The sequence below is a fragment of the Pyxicephalus adspersus genome, chromosome 11 (genome assembly GCF_032062135.1).
Source record: "Pyxicephalus adspersus chromosome 11, UCB_Pads_2.0, whole genome shotgun sequence".
Lineage (NCBI taxonomy): Eukaryota > Metazoa > Chordata > Amphibia > Anura > Pyxicephalidae > Pyxicephalus > Pyxicephalus adspersus.
In genome coordinates, this window is record NC_092868.1 from 1,951,656 (window position 1) to 1,970,454 (window position 18,799).

Here is an 18,799-nt window from a genome sequence, read left to right on the forward strand (position 1 = left end):
TTTACACACTGGTATTTATTATCATTATCACATTTACAGTTGTGTTTAGAATAATAGCAGTATGTTTAAAAGAGTGAATAAAGCTGAAAATCCTTCTAAAAGCTTTTATTTCTTTACACACAAATGCTTTGGGAACTCATTCATGGGAATGCACATTCATTCCAAATTGAAACATGAAGAAAAAATGTGTTATTCCTTTATAGAAAGTAAAGCAAAGGGAATATTATGCTGTTCGGAATATTAGCAGTGTGGAGTTTAGTGAATCATTCATTCTCTGTAAATCCCGGACGTTTTGTAATGAAGGAAGAAGGCAAATGTTGTACGTACTGGGTATAGAGCATTTCTCTTTAAAATGGGTTGTTCTATATATTGCTCAGAAGAACAGCTTACTTTGCTTAATGATCTCAAATGCCTTAAAATGGCAACCAAAACTTAAAAAATGTGGAAGCTACCATTGGAATGGATGGAAAAATATCCAAAAAGGCAAAGAAACGATTAGTTTCAGTAGCAAAGGAAGTGTAAGGTTACCTGAGAGTTAAAATTTGAAGATGGCAATGTAAAGTTGAGCTATCAGCAAGAAGTCCCAATGGTGAATAAAATGTGTATGCGTGTATGGAAATAAAAGCAGTGCATGATGGTCTTTCTGGTAAGAGAGCCCAACATTGGTGCTGCTCCTATTGACTGTTTCTGCAGAATGGAGGGCTAGCAATAACGGAGGGGATATACTTTTGGATATACCTGTAAGTGATGCAGATTGCTCTGCCAGCAGTGTATGTGGGATGTTGGTATTTGTAGGGTTGAATAGCTGTCATGAGTAACATTGTATATCAACAATACCCCAAAAAACAGTTTGTAGGGTACACCCCTATTTTGACCTGCAGCTGCTTGCAGATTTCTATGTAGAGAGTCAGTTACACAGACAGTATGATAGTATATCATGCCCACAGTTTGCCATTGTAAGGCAGCATTTGAATTAAAGTTTTAGAAATTCAAAAAGGCTTCAAATTTATTCTTTTCAAACTAGTTTTCCTTAGAAAAATTAAATGTCCTTTTACAAAAATCCTAAAACAATTTCTGTCATACAAGTCATTTTCTTCTTCCTCCTAACCCTATTACAAATATATATTGTCCACTTTTCTTTTTATATTGTCAGTTCCACTGGGTGTTCCAGTGAGTGAATTCCATTATTTTCACTGCTGCATTGGAATGGTTAACCATTTCCAGGAGTATTGTAATAAAAAGTAATGCCTCCTCCACGCATTGTTCTCCTAACTCCTTTTACAAAACTGGTTCATTGGAAGGCAGAAACTGCATAGCGGGGTTACATTGATTGTTATGAAGCTGTAGTGCAGTAAAGCAGATATCTTTTATAAATATTTTTCTTGTATCGTAAATATTTATTTAAAGAAAAACCTGCATAACCCAGATCAACCAGTTAATTTTTTCTATTACCTTTTTCCTCTGTTCTTCCATCTGCTGGTGCATGCATATGAGGAAACTTATTGAGCGAAATGTTAGGTGCTGACTTTTTTATTGCTAGAGGAAGATGTAGATTGTATAGGCCAGCCTCCCTTTAATGTATTCCAGTATTGCCATACACATGCATTCTGCATTTCCTCTTGTCATGGTGCCATCTATCCAGACCAGAAATGGCCACCTGTGGGCTTTCTTGTCAGTAGAATTTAGAATGGATCACCTTAACTTTTTTCAATGCAGCCAAAAGCGGATGTTCTTCAACCAATGATTGGATTGTTACACGATTGCACAGGAATCAATCAGCATTTGCAGTGGTTTTACTGTTTGCATGGATACCTTAAAGAACTATGTGCACTTTACCACACATGCCTCTGGAATTTGATTGCTATGGTGCCACACTAATGTTTTTAGGCAGAGTTTTATAAATTGGTGGTGGTTCAGCCCCATCTAAATGCTGCGCTTGTTTTTCTTCCGTTAGGGTCAATGAGCACTGACCCAACAGCTTTAACAATCTCCAGGCAGCAATGTATTAGTACATACCCACGTGTTGCGTTTTGACTCTTCCTTGTCCCGGCTAAAAACCATTATTCAGATAAGTGAAGTAAGACGTGCCACTTCCTACATGTGACAGCCAAATATTTGTAGCACATGTATCATTGCTGTTTTAGTAAGCACTAGAACACCAAGTACCTGGGTACGTTCACTGGTATGCCACTTTGTCTTAATACGTCGGGTCCTGGGGGTTTAATGATCATCTGTTGGTAAGGGGGTTTGAATAAGAAAAACTGCATAATTCAGATCTGAAAAAAGCACATTTTGTTCTTAAACCAAAGAGAACATTTCCATCTTTTATACCAGAGTTTTAAATAACTCTCCGACTTGAAAGGCCAAACAATAACATGACCTACCTATGAGAACAGCTGCCGTTCTCTTTTGAAGTAGGCCAGTATGCGGTAGGAAAAATTGTCTTTATGGGGGACAAAGAGCTTTCTTGAGGTCTCAGATGCAAAACGGATGAAAGTCAGTTGTCAGCTTTATTCTCTTTGTGTGATTTCTGCATCATGTTCATTTCTCAGTGATTGTAGCATTGTTTTCTAGAGGGGGAAAAATAACAAAAACCTGAGATTCACAGTCTAAATCCTATTTATTCCATCCTTCAAAACTAAAAATACAATCACTTGAATCAGTGCCAGTGTCATTGCTGCGGCCCTTCTTGTTCTCAATCCTGTAATTAAGCATTCCTTCTGGGGGTTGGGATTCTTCGCCAGCCATTGGAGCCGAGCCAAGCATGTGCGTCTTTTTCCAAAGCTATCACAAGAGGACGCAATCCCGCCTCCACCCCCCCCCACCATCACCCTATTGCCCCCTGATGCTCGCCAAGCATCCGCATCCACAAATAACGCTAATTATGTTAGTCTGTCTGGGCTTCTGTCCTCCTGATAAAATCATTCATTAATTCTGATCTCTCCCTTTCCAAGACTCGAAGAGTTGACATTATTTTAGCACTTTCAACACTCTGTACCAGCATCTGACATTTCTGTCATTACTTTGGTAATGATGCCCTACAAGTGAAGGACATTTCATTAACAATAAGCAACAAAAACATCAACCCATGTACCAGCCATAATATATGGATAGATAAGCAGCGCTGACAATTTGTTAGGGGTATAGCAAGCAAAAAGAAGATTCTTTATTGGGCACTTTCTGATTCCTACGCCAAGATTTAAAAGCAAACTCCAGTCAAAATAAACATGTAGAATTCCCAGGGACAGGGCTTACTTAAAGGCTCTCCTGTTTATCTTGATTTACCTTCTAACTTGATTGTTATGGTAAAATATGAAAGACCTGTTACCTAAAGCTGAGAAAATGTGACTGTTGTGTCCCCTGGTTCCCGAATCTTCTTACCTGGACACAACAGAGTATAAAAGAAGGGCACACGCCATACAAAGTCTCATTTTGAAGCCATGTTGCTCTTTTTTTAAGGCCCAAAATACCCAGCACTTGTAGGGATACTAATAATTACCATTCTATCAGTTCTTTGGCCTAGCACGCAATCATATGGTCTGAGTATTATAACATGACAGAGAAGGTGATGTTGCTGCTTCCTCTAAACTCCTCATTGCAATTTTGGGGAACCAGTGCTTAGGTAGAGGGTTATGATTGGAGGGACGGGCATATAGAGATTGGATTTAATTTTTTTTACAGACTCTCAGTCCATCCCTATAGGTTGATTTTTCTTTAAGGGTGTTCATAGAAGAATATATATCTTCCATTACACGGTATGCTTCCAGACAGTATTGTTATACCTATCAGGTTTTCTTTGAGCACTTTTAGTGGCAGTATTTGGTTTAATTTATTCATCTTGGTTCTTATTTATCAAACCTTGTTTAAATGAAAGAACTTTGTGCCACTCGTGTTGCTTTTTGCAATTCCCACAGAATAAGTGATCTTACTCAAGGACCATGTAGTACTAAAGGTACTTTTTAAAAAAGTTTCTGGAGTCTTTAAATTGTGAATCACCAGATTTTCCAAATATAAAAAAGTGATCCCGGGCACGGGATTTGTTAACATTGTAAAAATATTCAGCTTTAGGTTTCTGTTCTGGGAAAGCTTTACATCATTAGGTATGTCTTTGGAGTTAGGGTCCAATTAGTTCAAACTATATACTTCTTGGAAGTATAAGGGTAAACCTAAATTATTTTAAATGGAGCAAGGAAATATTAAAGTTGTCTGTGTACTGTTGGGTTGATTTCCCTTGACTTCCTGTTCTCTAAACAAAATCAGGAAGTGAGAAGCCATGTTTACAAATTGACGGAGCCCCTCTCATAATTTAGATGTCTGCCAAAATTTTGCACATATGCTGGTGGCTAGGTAAAAAGGAGCATAGTAACATGTTTGAGACCCACACATGTTCACATATGTGTCAAGTTAGCACCGGGTTTAAGCAATGTTTGGTCTGGGGGATCACACATGGCATGCTGTTCTTGAATATTTCAACCCCTGGTTTTTCCCGGCTTAATAACTGCTAATATAAAAAGTTCCTTCCTTTTGTGACCTCCAAGGATACAACCTGTCACGTATTTCTTCTTCTTGATCCAATCCGTCTTTCAATGTGTATCAGGGCTTGAATAGTCCTTGTGAGGAATACCAACATGTTTAAGTATTTTGCCAGGTTTGTAGTGTTAAAGTCCATGGTCAGCTGTACATGATGAATCTGAGCTATGAGTATTAATATAAACAACTGCATTGATTTTATCATTACTGTCCTGTTTGCTCGGTGTTTTCTAGAAATTAGTCTGTAGAAAGCATTGTGTCAGCATGTCAGCAACTGTCCTGTGATATCTTCATTAAAGCCTCACCACGGTGATCCCAATTTCACAAACGTCAGACAGTCCTGCATACAATAATCTTTTTTAAGTGGACAGATAGAGCATAAACATGACCTTTGTTTGTCTCTTGCTGCCGTCAGACATAACTCTCATGTCTACCTCATTGGTGCTTTATTATAGGAATAGCAATGGACTCTTAATGTGGCATGACATCAAGCACTGGTGGGGGCATTCCAGGGGGGAGTTTTTTGTTTTCTGGGAAATAAAAGTTCCCCCAAATGGCTCATTTTAGCTTTTACGTCCTTCTTGGGAAGAAACCCCAATCTCGTAAGTTTGGATTTCTTGTAAACTTGTACCTTTATTGGGGTCTCCACCTCAGGCTTTAGAGGTCCCAGACACTGCACATTCCTTTCATTCCACCATGGACATGTTTGCTTTGTGCATTGAATGGGAGTCTGATGTTGGAATAGAGGAACCTGTAGTGACTGACCCACCTACCTCAGTCCTAATCCTTCTGACAACAGCAAAGTCTCAGTGTTTGTCTTTAGAAGAAATAGCTAGTGACAACCCTGATAAAGTTATTGGGGAAATCTTGAAAATAGAGAATTAGCCTGCTTCTTCTTTTCATCCAAATTCCAACAATTCTCACAAACCTTCCCTTAAAATTTTTTACCACTGTTCTCCATGTGAAAACGCTTTACGTTGCATTACATTGTCTGGGTGTTGTTTGGGCAACTAAGATATATTTGGATGCTATGCAAAAAACATGGAACCTTCAAGGCTTGTTAGTAGTCCGATGCCCCTATTTCCTATTAGGATACCCGGCATGAGGACAGGAAGTACTTACTTGGTTTTCCTTCATCAGGCCTCAGTTTCTCAGGTTTGCAGTGCAAGACTCTTTCTTCCATTCCTTGTCACTTCTTTCATCAACAGATTCAGTATTTTACATACCAAAGATCTGGGAACATCTGCACTTTCACTACATCATAATTTAAGGCATCAAATATAACAAGTTTTACATCAGTAGCATCATTTATTCTCACCACCTGTGTCATACTTATCTGTGGCATCCAATCGCTTAGACCAGTGATTTTCAACCACTGTGCCGCGGCACACTAGTGTGCCATGAGAGATCTTTAGGTGTACCATGGGAAATTATCTAATTACCATTGTCGAGTGTCTGTGCTGTAGTGACTGGCAGAGTAATGTAATACTCTTCCATGTCAGTGGGTGGCAGTAGGTAACAGTTTTCTTGTTTATTCTTAAGCTACGTACACACGTCAGATTTTTATCGCCCGATAATCGGCATCGGCCAATTATTGGGCGAAAATCTGCCGTGTGTACAGTCGGTGTCCTCCATCGTCCGGACGACCGACCTGCCGGATCCACGGACGATGGACGACAGCCGATCCTAATGAAAGGGAAGGGGAGAGCGCGCAGCAGGGTGCCGCTCCGTCGCTCTCCCCCTCCCCTCTCCATAGAGCATGAACGGTGCTGTATGTACAGCACCGTTCATGCATCGTGCACTCCCTTGTCGTTGGAAAGGATCGTGAAAGATCCTTTCCAACGACAAAAATTGCAAGTGTGTACGCAGCTTTAGAGACAAAAGAATTAGCTACAGAGTGTCATTTTGTAACATTTTTGATTTGTGGTGTGCCGCAGGATTTTTTCAATGTAAAAAAATGTGCCGTGGCTCAAAAAAAGTTGAAAAACACTGGCTTAGACAATATATACGTGTGTTGCAAACCCCTGAGGAAGCCCTTTTGGCAAAACGCGTTGGGTAAAGACGTTTCTTACGCTTATTCACTTTACAGGACAAGCAATCTCTTTAGAACGCAATTGTTCAGCCTAGCTCTTCTCACCCCATGACTTTACAATGGGGGATGGTCTTGTGATGTAATACACCATTGCACTGATGTATGACACTATACTGTAAATATTGCCTTTGAAAACAATACACAACTTTAAACAAGAGCCTGAAGCCGCTCTCTTTTCTCTTTTTACTTCTATTTCAGATGTACACTAAGAGAGGCGATTAATATAAGATGTAACTAAAAATTATGGAAAATGGCAAAGCGTTTGCCTCCATACCCCTAAATCACACTTTTGACACAGTTGTCACTATTTTAGGATCCCCTCTGTGTCCTTCATTTAAATGAAAGAGAAAAAGATCTGCTTCCACTTGTTCTTGAGATCTCTGTAAAATGTTGGATTGTTCCCTCCTTTTAGTCTTGGTCAGAGAAAAGTAAAGAGGTGAATCTCCCAAATGAGGACACAACAATAAAATCTTGACATTTGCTAACACTTCCCTGTTGTTTCCAAAGCTGAAAAACTTCTTTAAAACACATTAGTACAGAAAAGATATCTGTTGATCTGCAGGAAATCCCGTCATCTCCTAAATACAGAGCCTCTATTGCAGTGGAGTCTCAAGCATAGTTTTCAGTTCTGCTGGTGGAGGCAAATATAACCCCGGGTTTATTAACCTATGAAATATCAATCATGTAAAAACATGAACGTTGCAATAAAAATGATAGGTAAACTGTACATTGACAACTCAGAGAATACTTCTATTGAAAATACAGTGCAGACTCCATTTACGTAAGTGGAATCCTTTTATATTCCATCATCCCATTTAGGTGCACAAATGGCAGGAAGCCAGAAATGGCTTTTATTCTCCATGGGAAGTCGGTACATTTCCAGATCCAGTTCAGCGGGATTCTTGTTCAAAATTTACTGTTCATAGTTGTGTCTTATTAAATGGGAAAAACAGCCAATAAATGAGTGGTTGACTTTGTCCTGCCAATATGGCCACCACCAATGTTACGGTGTACACAGACATAGTAATCAGATTCAGATGAAATCTAAAGGATTAAAAGGAGATCAGAAAGTTTATCGCATCTTCAGCTTTCAATACAGATTATCATAAGCAGAAGAATGTGTACACAGAGCCGAGGGGGGAATAAATCATTCTCGTCTGCCTTTTAACAGGCCTTTGCCTGATTATATGGAAATTAGCATTTTGTTAAACTTCCTTTTGAGATATTCTCATCGTGCTAGGAACTTTAGCCCAGGCACAAATACATCGGCTTCAGAAAGTATTCAGGCCGCCTCACAATAATTTCAATTTTTTTCCCCATGATTTTACACTCTGTACCTCAAATTGACAAAATGAATACAGAATTTTATTACATTTTGTACATCAATGAAAAGAAAAAATGAAATATTACAAATCCATAAGTATTCAGACCCTTTACTTTGTACTTAGTGGAAGTATGTTGGGCAGCAATTATAGCCTGGAGTCTTTTTGGGTGATAATGTACCAAGCTTTGCACACCTGGATTGGAGGGGGATCTGTCATTCTTCTTTGCAAATCCTCTCAAGCTCAGTAAGGTTGGAAGGGGGGACCATTGATGGACTGCCATTTTTGAGGTCTTTTCAGAGATGTTCAATAAGGTTCAGGGCTCTGACTGGGCCACTCTAGGACATTCACAGAGTTGGCCCTAAGCCACTCTTATGTTGTCTTTGCTGTGAGCTTTGGGTCATTGTCTTGTTGGAAGGCGAACCTTCGGCCCAGTCTGAGGTCCTGAGCACTGTGGAGGTTTTCATTGAGGAGATCTCTGTACTTTGCTTCATTCAGATTTCCCTCAACCCTGACTAGTCTCGAAGTCCCTGCTGCTAAAAAAAACACCCCAATATCATGATTCTGCCACCACCATGCTTCATGGTATTGGGCAGGTGATGAGCGGTGCCGGGTTTCATTCAGACATAGCGTTTAGAATTGAGGCCAAACAGTTCAATCTTGGTTTTGTCATACCAGAAAATTTTATTCTTCACGGTCTTAAAGTCCTTCAGGTGCTTTTTTGCAAACGTCAAACAGACTTTCATGTGTGTTGCACTCAGTAGAGGCTTCCATCACCACTCTGCTGCAGTTATGGCGGTCCTGGAACTTAGTCCCATCTCCACACAGGATCTCTGGAGTTCAGTCATAGTGACCACTGGGTTTGTGTTCACCTCTCTCACTAAGGCCCTTCTCCCTCCATTGCTCAGTTTATTTGGGTGACCAGCTCTTGGAAGAGTCCTGGTTGTGTCTAACTTATAGAGGCCACTTCTGTTTTGGGACCCTTCAGTGCAGCAGAAATGTTTTTGTAGCCTTTCCTAGATCTGTGCTTTGTAACAATCCTGTCAGTGAGCTATGCAGATCATTCCCTGACCTCAAGGCTTGGTTCTTGCTCTGATATACATTGTCCGCTATGAGACCTTTTATAGAGAGGTGTGAGCCTTCCCAAATCATGTCCAATCAGCGTACCACAGGGGGGCGCCAGTCAAGGTGCAGAAACATCTCAGCAACGATCAAGAAGATTAAGTGTTGTTGCAAAATGTCTGCATACTTATCTATGTGTGCACAGTTTGCCTGGCGTTTAGCATTAATTTCAACTTGGGCAGAAGACAAGGACTCGAATATAACCTAGTCTGACGTCCGAGTGATACAGCCAATTACAGAAAATGGTGACACTTATTCCTATATGTCACCTGGGCAGAAATAAAGCCAAAAATCTGTGGTCCCCCCTACTAATGGTGGCACCCCGGGCAGCCTTTCTGGGACACTTTGATACCGGTATCCCAGCAAGGCCAGTCTGATCCATTTTTATAGCATGAAGGCATTTCATTGTCCTCCAGCCAATTCTAAATGCCACCAAGAACACATTTCTCTTTCCTAATTGCTCTTCCTGTGTTGCTATTAATTTCTGATAAGCAGAACAAGGTGGAAAAAAAGCAAGTAAAAACGAGGAGGGAGGGATGTATTGTGATAAAATGCATGTCACCAAATAATTAAAACTGTGTATAACTAGCCGAGCATATATTAAAACAACACAGCGGCAGAAAAATGTGTTGTGACGCAGCTTTTTCAGCTGCGAACCTGAACGCCATCTGTAAATTCTAACCTATAAATGTAAACCTGCGAAGCTGCATGAAGCTGCTTAGAATAAACATTTCTGGTGTCTAATTATGAGAGTTCAGAATGAGCTGGAATTATTCTTGTTGTTGTTGTTTGGACCACCAGATGGCAGAACTGTGTCCTAGAATGAAAGACTGACCCAATGTTCTGGGTGAATGTGCAAACAAAAACCATTATATAACAGAGATGCAGAAACTGTCAGAGGGAAGGGCACTGGTCCAATGTCCACAGCCTCTGATGGTTCCCATATTTTTGTATATTCATATGCAATGAAATAATGCAACAGATAGATTGTGTTTACCTGCTGCATGACCGCCCCATACGTGGCACAAGAATCATACAAGCTAGCATCCCAACATATTGATCAGCAATGAAATAATGGCTCACAGTGAACAGAGAAAAAACAATCCCTTGCTAAAGGGACTGAACTGTGGAAGCTGTGCCAAAAAAAGGCAGACGGGGGACTAGTCCCCAGTATTTTCTGTTATTACTGACATGCCATGCCCTTTTCAGGAGGGAGCCATCTTCCATCCAGAGGAGGGAAGGTTTTGCTTTCTCATGTTAAAGCCTCCAGTAAGGAGAATAGCGAAAAGCACAGTGCCACCCCCAAATTTCACTCCCAATCTGTTGGGAGTCAGCAGTGCCTTAGATCTCACACAGCAGATATAAAGCCTTAAGGCTGTAGGTATAGGAGTGCTCTCACATAGCACAGAGGGTGGTGCTCTTTTTTAGGAGGAATTCGAGACCATGGTACAACTTTTTCATGTTCCCTATACTATTGCAGATCTTTACTTCTTTTACTTACTTCAGGTCTACCTTATATTCAGTAATACAGGCAAGGATTTGGCAGTGAAAGAGGACCTGTACTGTTAACCCCCCCCCCCCTCCCCCCATAGACTTGTCACCATTGTTGTCACTGAACTCAAAACTATTTTTTCCCATTGCTGCCCTTACTATGCCCTAAACTGCACATTTTTTCTAATCTGATGGCTAATGGGGGAATGTTCAAGAAGCACCAGAAGAGGTAGAAGAAACAAAGATCAAAAGAATGCATAATGCGGAGGCAGTGGTTCCTTAAATGATTTCATGCTGCATATTTAGAGCTATGAGTTAAATGTTTGCATTTTAGGAACCTTAGTTCATAGCATGTAGCCCATGGGTTGCATATGGCCTTCTGTGACTCACCCAGAGTAAGGAGAACTGCGAAGGATACTGATGTGCCAGTCCCATTATAGCACCAACACTAAAATGCCAATATGCAGGCTCCTCCACTCTGGTTTCCAAAATGTGACCACATCCTGAAGTCCAAATAAAATAAGCAGCAAAGGCTTCAGCCTCCTGTACAGTCCTGGTCCATTCTCCAGTCTCTGGTCCCAAGTCTCTAAGTCTTGCCCTTCTGTAAATGGAGTGCTATAGAACGTGATGGAAGTTATTATTATTATTATTATACAGTATTTATATAGCGCCATCATATTACGCAGCGCTGTACAGAGTCCATAGTTGTGTCACTAACTGTCCCGCAAAGGAGCTCACAATCTAATGTCCCTACCATAGTCATATGTCATTAATGTAGTCTAGGTCAATTTAGGGGGAAGCCAATGAACCTAACTGCATGTTTTTGGGATGTGGGAGGAAACCGGAGCACCCGGAGGAAACCCACGCAGACACGGGGAGAACCTGCAAACTCCATGCAGATAGTGTCCTGGCTGGGATTCGAACCTAGGACCTAGCGCTGCAAAAGCCAGAGTGCTAACCACTGAGCCACCATGCTGCCCATAAAAGTTAAAAGAAAATAGGATGTAAGGTTATTTGCAGTGGTTGTAAATGTAAAGCTTTTTGCATATCTTTGCAGTATGTTATCATATGGCATTCATTTTAAATGCTTTGGCAGTCCATACTTTGTAAAGCAGCAAAACTGCATAACATGTTCATTGTGGTGTGCTGCAGTGCTGGTGCATTATCCATTACCGTCTACACTGGAGTTAATGCAACCCACGTTTTTTTGAATATACTGGGCATTTGTGTACAGCTCTCTGTATTCACTATGTTAACCACTAGAGAAACACCAGCTTCATGGTTTCACTTAGGCAATACTTCCAGCTCCTTAGGTCTAGCATAGTCCCAGCAAATTAGAAAATACTTGCAAACAAACATGGAGCTTGTCCTGGGCCTTACATGTTTTTGTGAAATGCTGTATTCTGTATTTCCTGTGTTGGAATGTGAATAAAGCATTTACTGAAGATGGCATACCGCTGACAAATCCTTGTTTGTTTGTGGGTATGTTCTAATTTGATAATTATCAGTTTTGCAAAGTAACTGAACCATTTCCTGTGGTGACATTGGGGCAACAGGTGAAGATTCACATGTATTCACATGGATGGTATAGAAGGTTGGAGATTCTTCAGCCACCATATCTCTTCAGTAGAGTGACAAGCAAATATTCTCTTCTTTTAGGGAAAGTTTTTGTTTAAAGCAAGAAAAGTTATGAAACAGCTTTGTCGGCCTCTTGTCTATCGGAATATTGTAGTTCGATTTGGTTCCTTTGGATGACTTTCTTTGTATGTATTTGCATAGGCCAGAATGTGATGGAACAGCTCATTGCACCGGCTGTAAAAGTTTGTTTATTCATTACTAGAGTATAATTATATGTAGAGATATTTCCTAACAGCTTCCTTTGGTATATCAAAATTTAAAGGAACATAAAGGGAACAGAATGCAAAAGATTGTTAACATCTTGCTTTTTGTGATGATAGAAGCAGCCAGCTGTATCTTTCCCATGGGGGTGTATTTTTAGAAATGAAAAAAGATTTTATATACTTCTTATTGCATCATCATAAACAATTATTTCCTCCTGCATATGGGTGCCTTCCGACCCATAAACCTTGGAGGCCCCAGATATGACATACAAGGGCAAATTAAGCCATAGCTTGGTGAATTAGAAGAGACTGTGCAGACTTCAGCCACCCAATCACATGCAAAACAGTATTTATATAGCGCTGACATATTATGCAGTGCTGTACAAAGTCCATAGTCATGTGACTAGCTGTCCATCAAAGGAGCTCACAATCTAATGTCCCTACCATAGTCATATGTCTTTAATAGTCTATGGTCAATTTTCGGGGGAAGCCAATAAACCTAACTGCATGTTTTTGGAATGTGGGAGGAAACTGGAGTACCCGGAGCAAACCACCTAGACACAAGCAGAACCTGCAAACTCCATGCAGATAGTGTCCTGGCTGACATTCCAACCTGGAAATGCTGCAAAGGCCGGAGTGCTAACCACTGACTGAGGCACCGTGCTGCCCATATATATATATATATATATATATATATATATATATATATATATATAATTATCTTCTCTGTGAACAGCCCCTGAACTCCTTTAGTAAATCAACCCCAATCTCCTCAGTACATTGCTTTCTTCTGAAGCCTGCATACTACATTTCATTCTGCCAGCACTCCATGCTTCTGTGTGTTTTATGATATTTTGTATGCAGGAGTTGTGAAGAAACAAAGTTAGCGTGAAAAATACTTAATGGCAAGGCTTTTAAAACCATCTAAAATATATCAAATGCAGTGCATGAAGGTGTACATAAAATATTAGATTGCCTTGGATTGAATGTGACCTCAGGCAGCTCAAAAAAAAATGAAAGTATATTTGTTCTGTAGAGGTTTTCTAGTAAAGAACTACTTTTATTTAGGAAGAGATGTGTTGAGTATTTTACATATCGGACTTATTTTACACCTATCTATAGATAAAAAAAATGAATTGAATTGCATGTTGTTAAAGACAACAGATAAAAACAGAGACATTCCTAACATCTGGAATGTAACGTTCCATTTCCACCCTGTGAAATTAGTAAATAAACCCTAATCATGTTCACATGGTTGGAAACCAGATATATACACATATGAAAAATGTAAACTGATAGGGAACTGAACAATCTATTCTTCTGTATTATGTTAAATGTTAATAAATGATTAATATGTACTTTGTGCACATTCCAGTTATAAGTTCTCTTTTACAACCGTCTAGAATAATCTACGTCTTGTGCTTACCCCTGAGGAAGCCTAGAAAGGTGAAACGCGTCTGATTGCTAGAAGTTGCACCAACATTAAGCTAAATCTTTTCAATGCTTATCTTAGCAATCCACAACCCATGATGTGAACGTGGGCCGTGGACAAAAAAACCTTCCGAAATCTGCATTTGTATATGTTACTCATCCACTTATATATGCTGGATATTTAGCCCCAAACCCCTCCTTTCTTCTCTTTATTATTTACTCACATATGATAAAATGTAAACTTATAAGGAACTGAACAGTCCATTACTCTGTATTTATTATAGGTGTTGTGCAAACATTTGACTTTTCTTGTCCACATTTCCCATTACTCCAGAAAAATGCCCTCGATCCCTTCTCTGGCTGAAGAATAAAAGATAAGTCTGGTCCAGTTCTATTTGTGCGCCTTGCTAAAGCCACGTATCCCCTGGTAGCAATCTCAGGCTGCAATGTAATAATCTGACACAAGATGTGACATTAATCATTTAGTGTTCAGGACACAAGCCGCCTCGCTCAGTCTTTTTCTTTGACCAAGACACTCAGGATGGATCCTATTAAATGAACTGCTGTCGGCTGTTCACTCGCTTTATACACATTCCCTTTTGCTGCTGATGTGTTGTGGCATGTTTCGCTCATCCGATGCCGCGCAGCCAGACTCCACCCACCTGTGTGATGTCACACGTTTTACATTAATCGAATACCAGGTCACCAACTTCTTATCCAACGGAAAAGCTGGAAATTGTAAAATGAGGAGCTGTTAAAATGACTAAATATTACCAGTCTCTTTTTTTTCCTTTGTGTGAAGCAGCTGGCACTGTTACAATACATGTAGCTGTCCAGACCCTACTAGATGATAATAGGGAACTCAACCTACACAAAGCATTTATAGCTTTAGTGCTGAAGGCCAAAGCCTGACTCTCTAGGCCTGATTTAATAAAACTCTCCAAAACTGGAAAAGATAGACTATCATTGGGTAACCTGGGTGATCTCACAAGTCTGGAATGGATTTGGTCCAGGACTGAAAACCTTTGATAACAAAAAGAAAATATTTAAAGACATACTTAGACATACATCCAGGTATTCAGACAGTAATTTATTGTCATAGTTCCACTTTGTATCATTAGGCAGGTCAATCTTGCAGAAAGGGATAGACTATGTCCCTTCCGCAATATTGCGACTTACGTGCCTGATCACACTGCGTTTCTGGAAATATGCGGAGCTGCGCATGTGCTTTGTCAGCTTTAATTGCCAAGGAAAACCGCCGTTCCCATCTTCCCTTGCATGTGATCACATCATCCTGGTATGGCCAATCAAGATTACCAAAATTCTTCCGAAAGCGAAAGAACAAAAGGAAGATAGCAGCGCTGGGCGCTGAAACACGGACACCTGAGTTTGTCGGGTTTCGTTCCGCTTTAAGTGTTGCCATCAGTACTCCTTCATGAACCTTTTATTATCCTTTATTTTTATAGAATACCAAAAACATGCAGCACTCATTTCTAACTACTGTTTAGAATTTTCTTCTTTTCTTCCAAAATAAAAGGTTTCTTGTGTAGCATTTTTGTTCTGAACCAGTGGAATCCCTAATCGTGCAAGACACTTACTTGTGTGATAGTTTGCCATTTTCTTTCAGTATTAATATTCCACTTTGATTCATCAATACCTTCGACATAAGCACATTATCGCTGTAAATGCCAGTCATGTCTACAACCTTTATCTCTCTATGCTGGCGGCAAATCGGCACAGACACCTCAATCAATGTTTTCAGGTCTTACTCCCTTTGTATTTCCTTCATCACAATGAGCTCCTCTAATTTCCCTTCTTCACCAGATCCATATTCACATGTAGACCCTCCGCACCCATACTGGGTTAAAGGTTGCTTTATTATTTCTTACAAGGTATATTTATTCTTTGTGTTTGGTTTTATCGTCGTGCCGCTTTGTCCTCCTCGCCAGGTTACGTGTGGTCTCACGGATTTCATTATCAGTGATAAAAAGCAGTTTTTCGCCCCAGCGGACAGTTTATGCTGATTATAAAATAAAAATTCCGCCATCATAAATGCTTGACAAATAGAAAATTATGCTCTGCTGAGCAGAAGACATTTGTGTCAGCAAGAAAAGAGGCGTGAGCAAAATTCTGCAGATTAACGGGCTCATCTCACACAGGGAAAATGACGAAGACTATCGCTAGCTTTAGCTGTCCAGGAAAGTGAACGCAGGGTGCGTGAAGTGTTCTCAGTGCTTGATAAGCAAGTTACATCAAAGTTTAGTTAGTTGTGCAAATCAGAATTTTCAATGCTGTGCTTTGGTTTTTTGATTTCCTTTTTATCGGGAAGTTTGTCTCTGAGCAGAACTTCACATCGCTATCTGCCTGGAGTTTGTGCAGGGTCTTCAAATTTCTTATTTCTATTTCTTCATATTCTTCCCTAGTAATATGCTGCTGGGAGATTAGCGTTCTGTGGCAAAGGGGCCTATTTTTTTTACAATTATAGACCCACTATAGGATTGGGCATTTGGCCCCAAACCCCCTTCATCATTCAGAAATCATTCTCATCAGACCTATTTAGTACCATTTTGATTTAAAAGGGTGTCAATACCATGGTTTTGCTTTGCATATAGGAATATAGCTTTGCATATGGAACGAGGAGCAAAAAAAGCTAAAAGAAGGACCTATGATAAATGTATTCATATATATAAGGCAGATTACAAATATAGAAATTAGTGAGATTTGTCCTTTAGTTCTAATAAAACGTGGATTGGTGGTGCAGTTACTGACTTCTGACACATCCAGGCAAATCTTTCACTTTGGTTTCACATTCAGTAATTCAAGAAATCCTTCACTCTTTCAAAAAAAAATAGTCCCTTACTATTTTCTTTTGGGGTTCTTGATACCCCTGGTTAAGATTTCTTGCCTTATGAAGCATGTAACTGATACAGGGACTTTTTATAATCATATCTTTGCAAAGTGGTCAGTAATCAGTGCAATATTGCAAAACTATATATAAATATAAATGCAAAACATTGAAAATACTGTCAGTGCACGGAATAGGTCATAATATGGAGATTGGTGATTTTTTGGCAGGAACCCCTTGAGTTAGTGTAAATGAACTTTTAGATGTTTGACAAGAGTGTACCTCGAAGTTATAATTCAGTTATAGGATATAGTCATTTATATTTATTGTAACGTCAGCCCAGTTTTCTGTTATTTTTTTTGACTGTTCTAAAGCAGTGCGTCGATATTTCATTTCATTCTCCACTGCAAGAGTTACGCCATGATTTGATTGCTAATATAGCCCTAGCAATGTCAGGTTACATTTATTGGTCTTGATGATTTGTGTGAAGAGCACACGTATGCTTGGTAATCTTTAAATTGCTGAGAATTTTATGATATTATAGTTTTAATTTATTATTTATAATCTCCTGAAAAATTCCCATAAACAGACAGAGATGTTTTGAGGGACTTCGGCACAAACCATTTCAGTCGGGAAGGTTATTGCAGTAAAGACTACCCACTCACACAGAAGGATAATACTTTTCATTTCTCCCGGCGGCTGCAATGTACACACAATACACACTGTAACAGGCAGAAATGTAATCCAGGGCATTGGAGTCTTCTGAGAAAACTGCTAACAAGACCTGTGACCAGAATCCTAGAAGGGGAAGTGACTCTCCTCTATATTGAAATAACCTCTGAGCATCGGGGACTGGAGCAATGTATGTCGGTGGGAGTTAAAGAGAATTTCAGCCTTTTGTTTAAACTGTTCTCTAAACCTTCATGTGTATGTCATCATCTTAAAGTCAACCTGGCATGTGCTAAAAACTGCTTGTGTGTACTGACATGCTGCACAAAAGCCCATTTGTCTTCAAATCCGTGTATTCTAGTGGAGCCCTTGTGAATCCCAGGCCCATGCTGTATGTTGGGCCCCAGTGCATATATGTGAATGGGCCCTTAGTCACATTTTATTCTGAATCAGGTTCTTATCAATTGCTGTTGTGGTACTCGCTGCGTGGAACTCGTTGCAAGGAACTCGCTCTATAATTTCAATCTCTTTCAACTCACCATAGCTGGAATATCCATTTCTAGAGGACAGATATTTTATTAAAACAGATGTAAATTATGTTCAATAACCCTTAGCAACAAATCACATTTCATTTACCATCAGAATAGAACCTGTTTTATTGCTCGATGACTTTTTATATACAAATACAAGGGGTAGGATGCAGTGAAGTGAATGCCAGTTCATTACCAGTTGTCAGTAATAATCGGTGCCAGCAATGTCTGTACCTACCTGTACAAAGGCAAAATGGGGGACTGATCCCTTATCTATGGGTACTTAGGGCCTCCTAGGTGTGCTGTACCTATGACATGTTTTAAGAGAACATGAGAAGATTTCTTGCAGGACAGATTGGTAGATTGTTACCCCATGCCATTGGAAAGTTTAAAATATCTTACTTCAACTCAAAGATCCAAATCTGTCTCATTGCAAACCACTCAGAACAAATCTGCTACAGCAGATTTTAAGCGTTTCATTAGAAAACAAAACAAGAAAAATAAAGCAACAATTTGCAAATATTTTGTGAGTTTACTTAGCCAGAACTAATGTGTCCCCTTGTTTCCCATTTATGTGATAATTACGGTGCTTTATTACACTATGCAAGTGGATTCAATGTGACACAAACAGACTGTGCGTGGCTTTACAGTGCTCCATTTGTTTGCCAGTCTGTAAAGGATCAGATGAGAAGCGGACCTGACCTCCTAATTCTGATATTATGTAGTGCAGCCCCCCAGCACTTCATGGGTTTAGGATTTCCTTGTAGCACTGGGGATTTATAGTGTTTTATACATAGGGAATGTACACTGTATCTCAGGTTTGTTGTGTTTTCAGAGCTGTTCCTACAAAAGTAAATATTCAAAAAGTCAATAAACATTTAGTGATGGGTCTGAATATTACAGTGTCACACCCCTAATAATATACA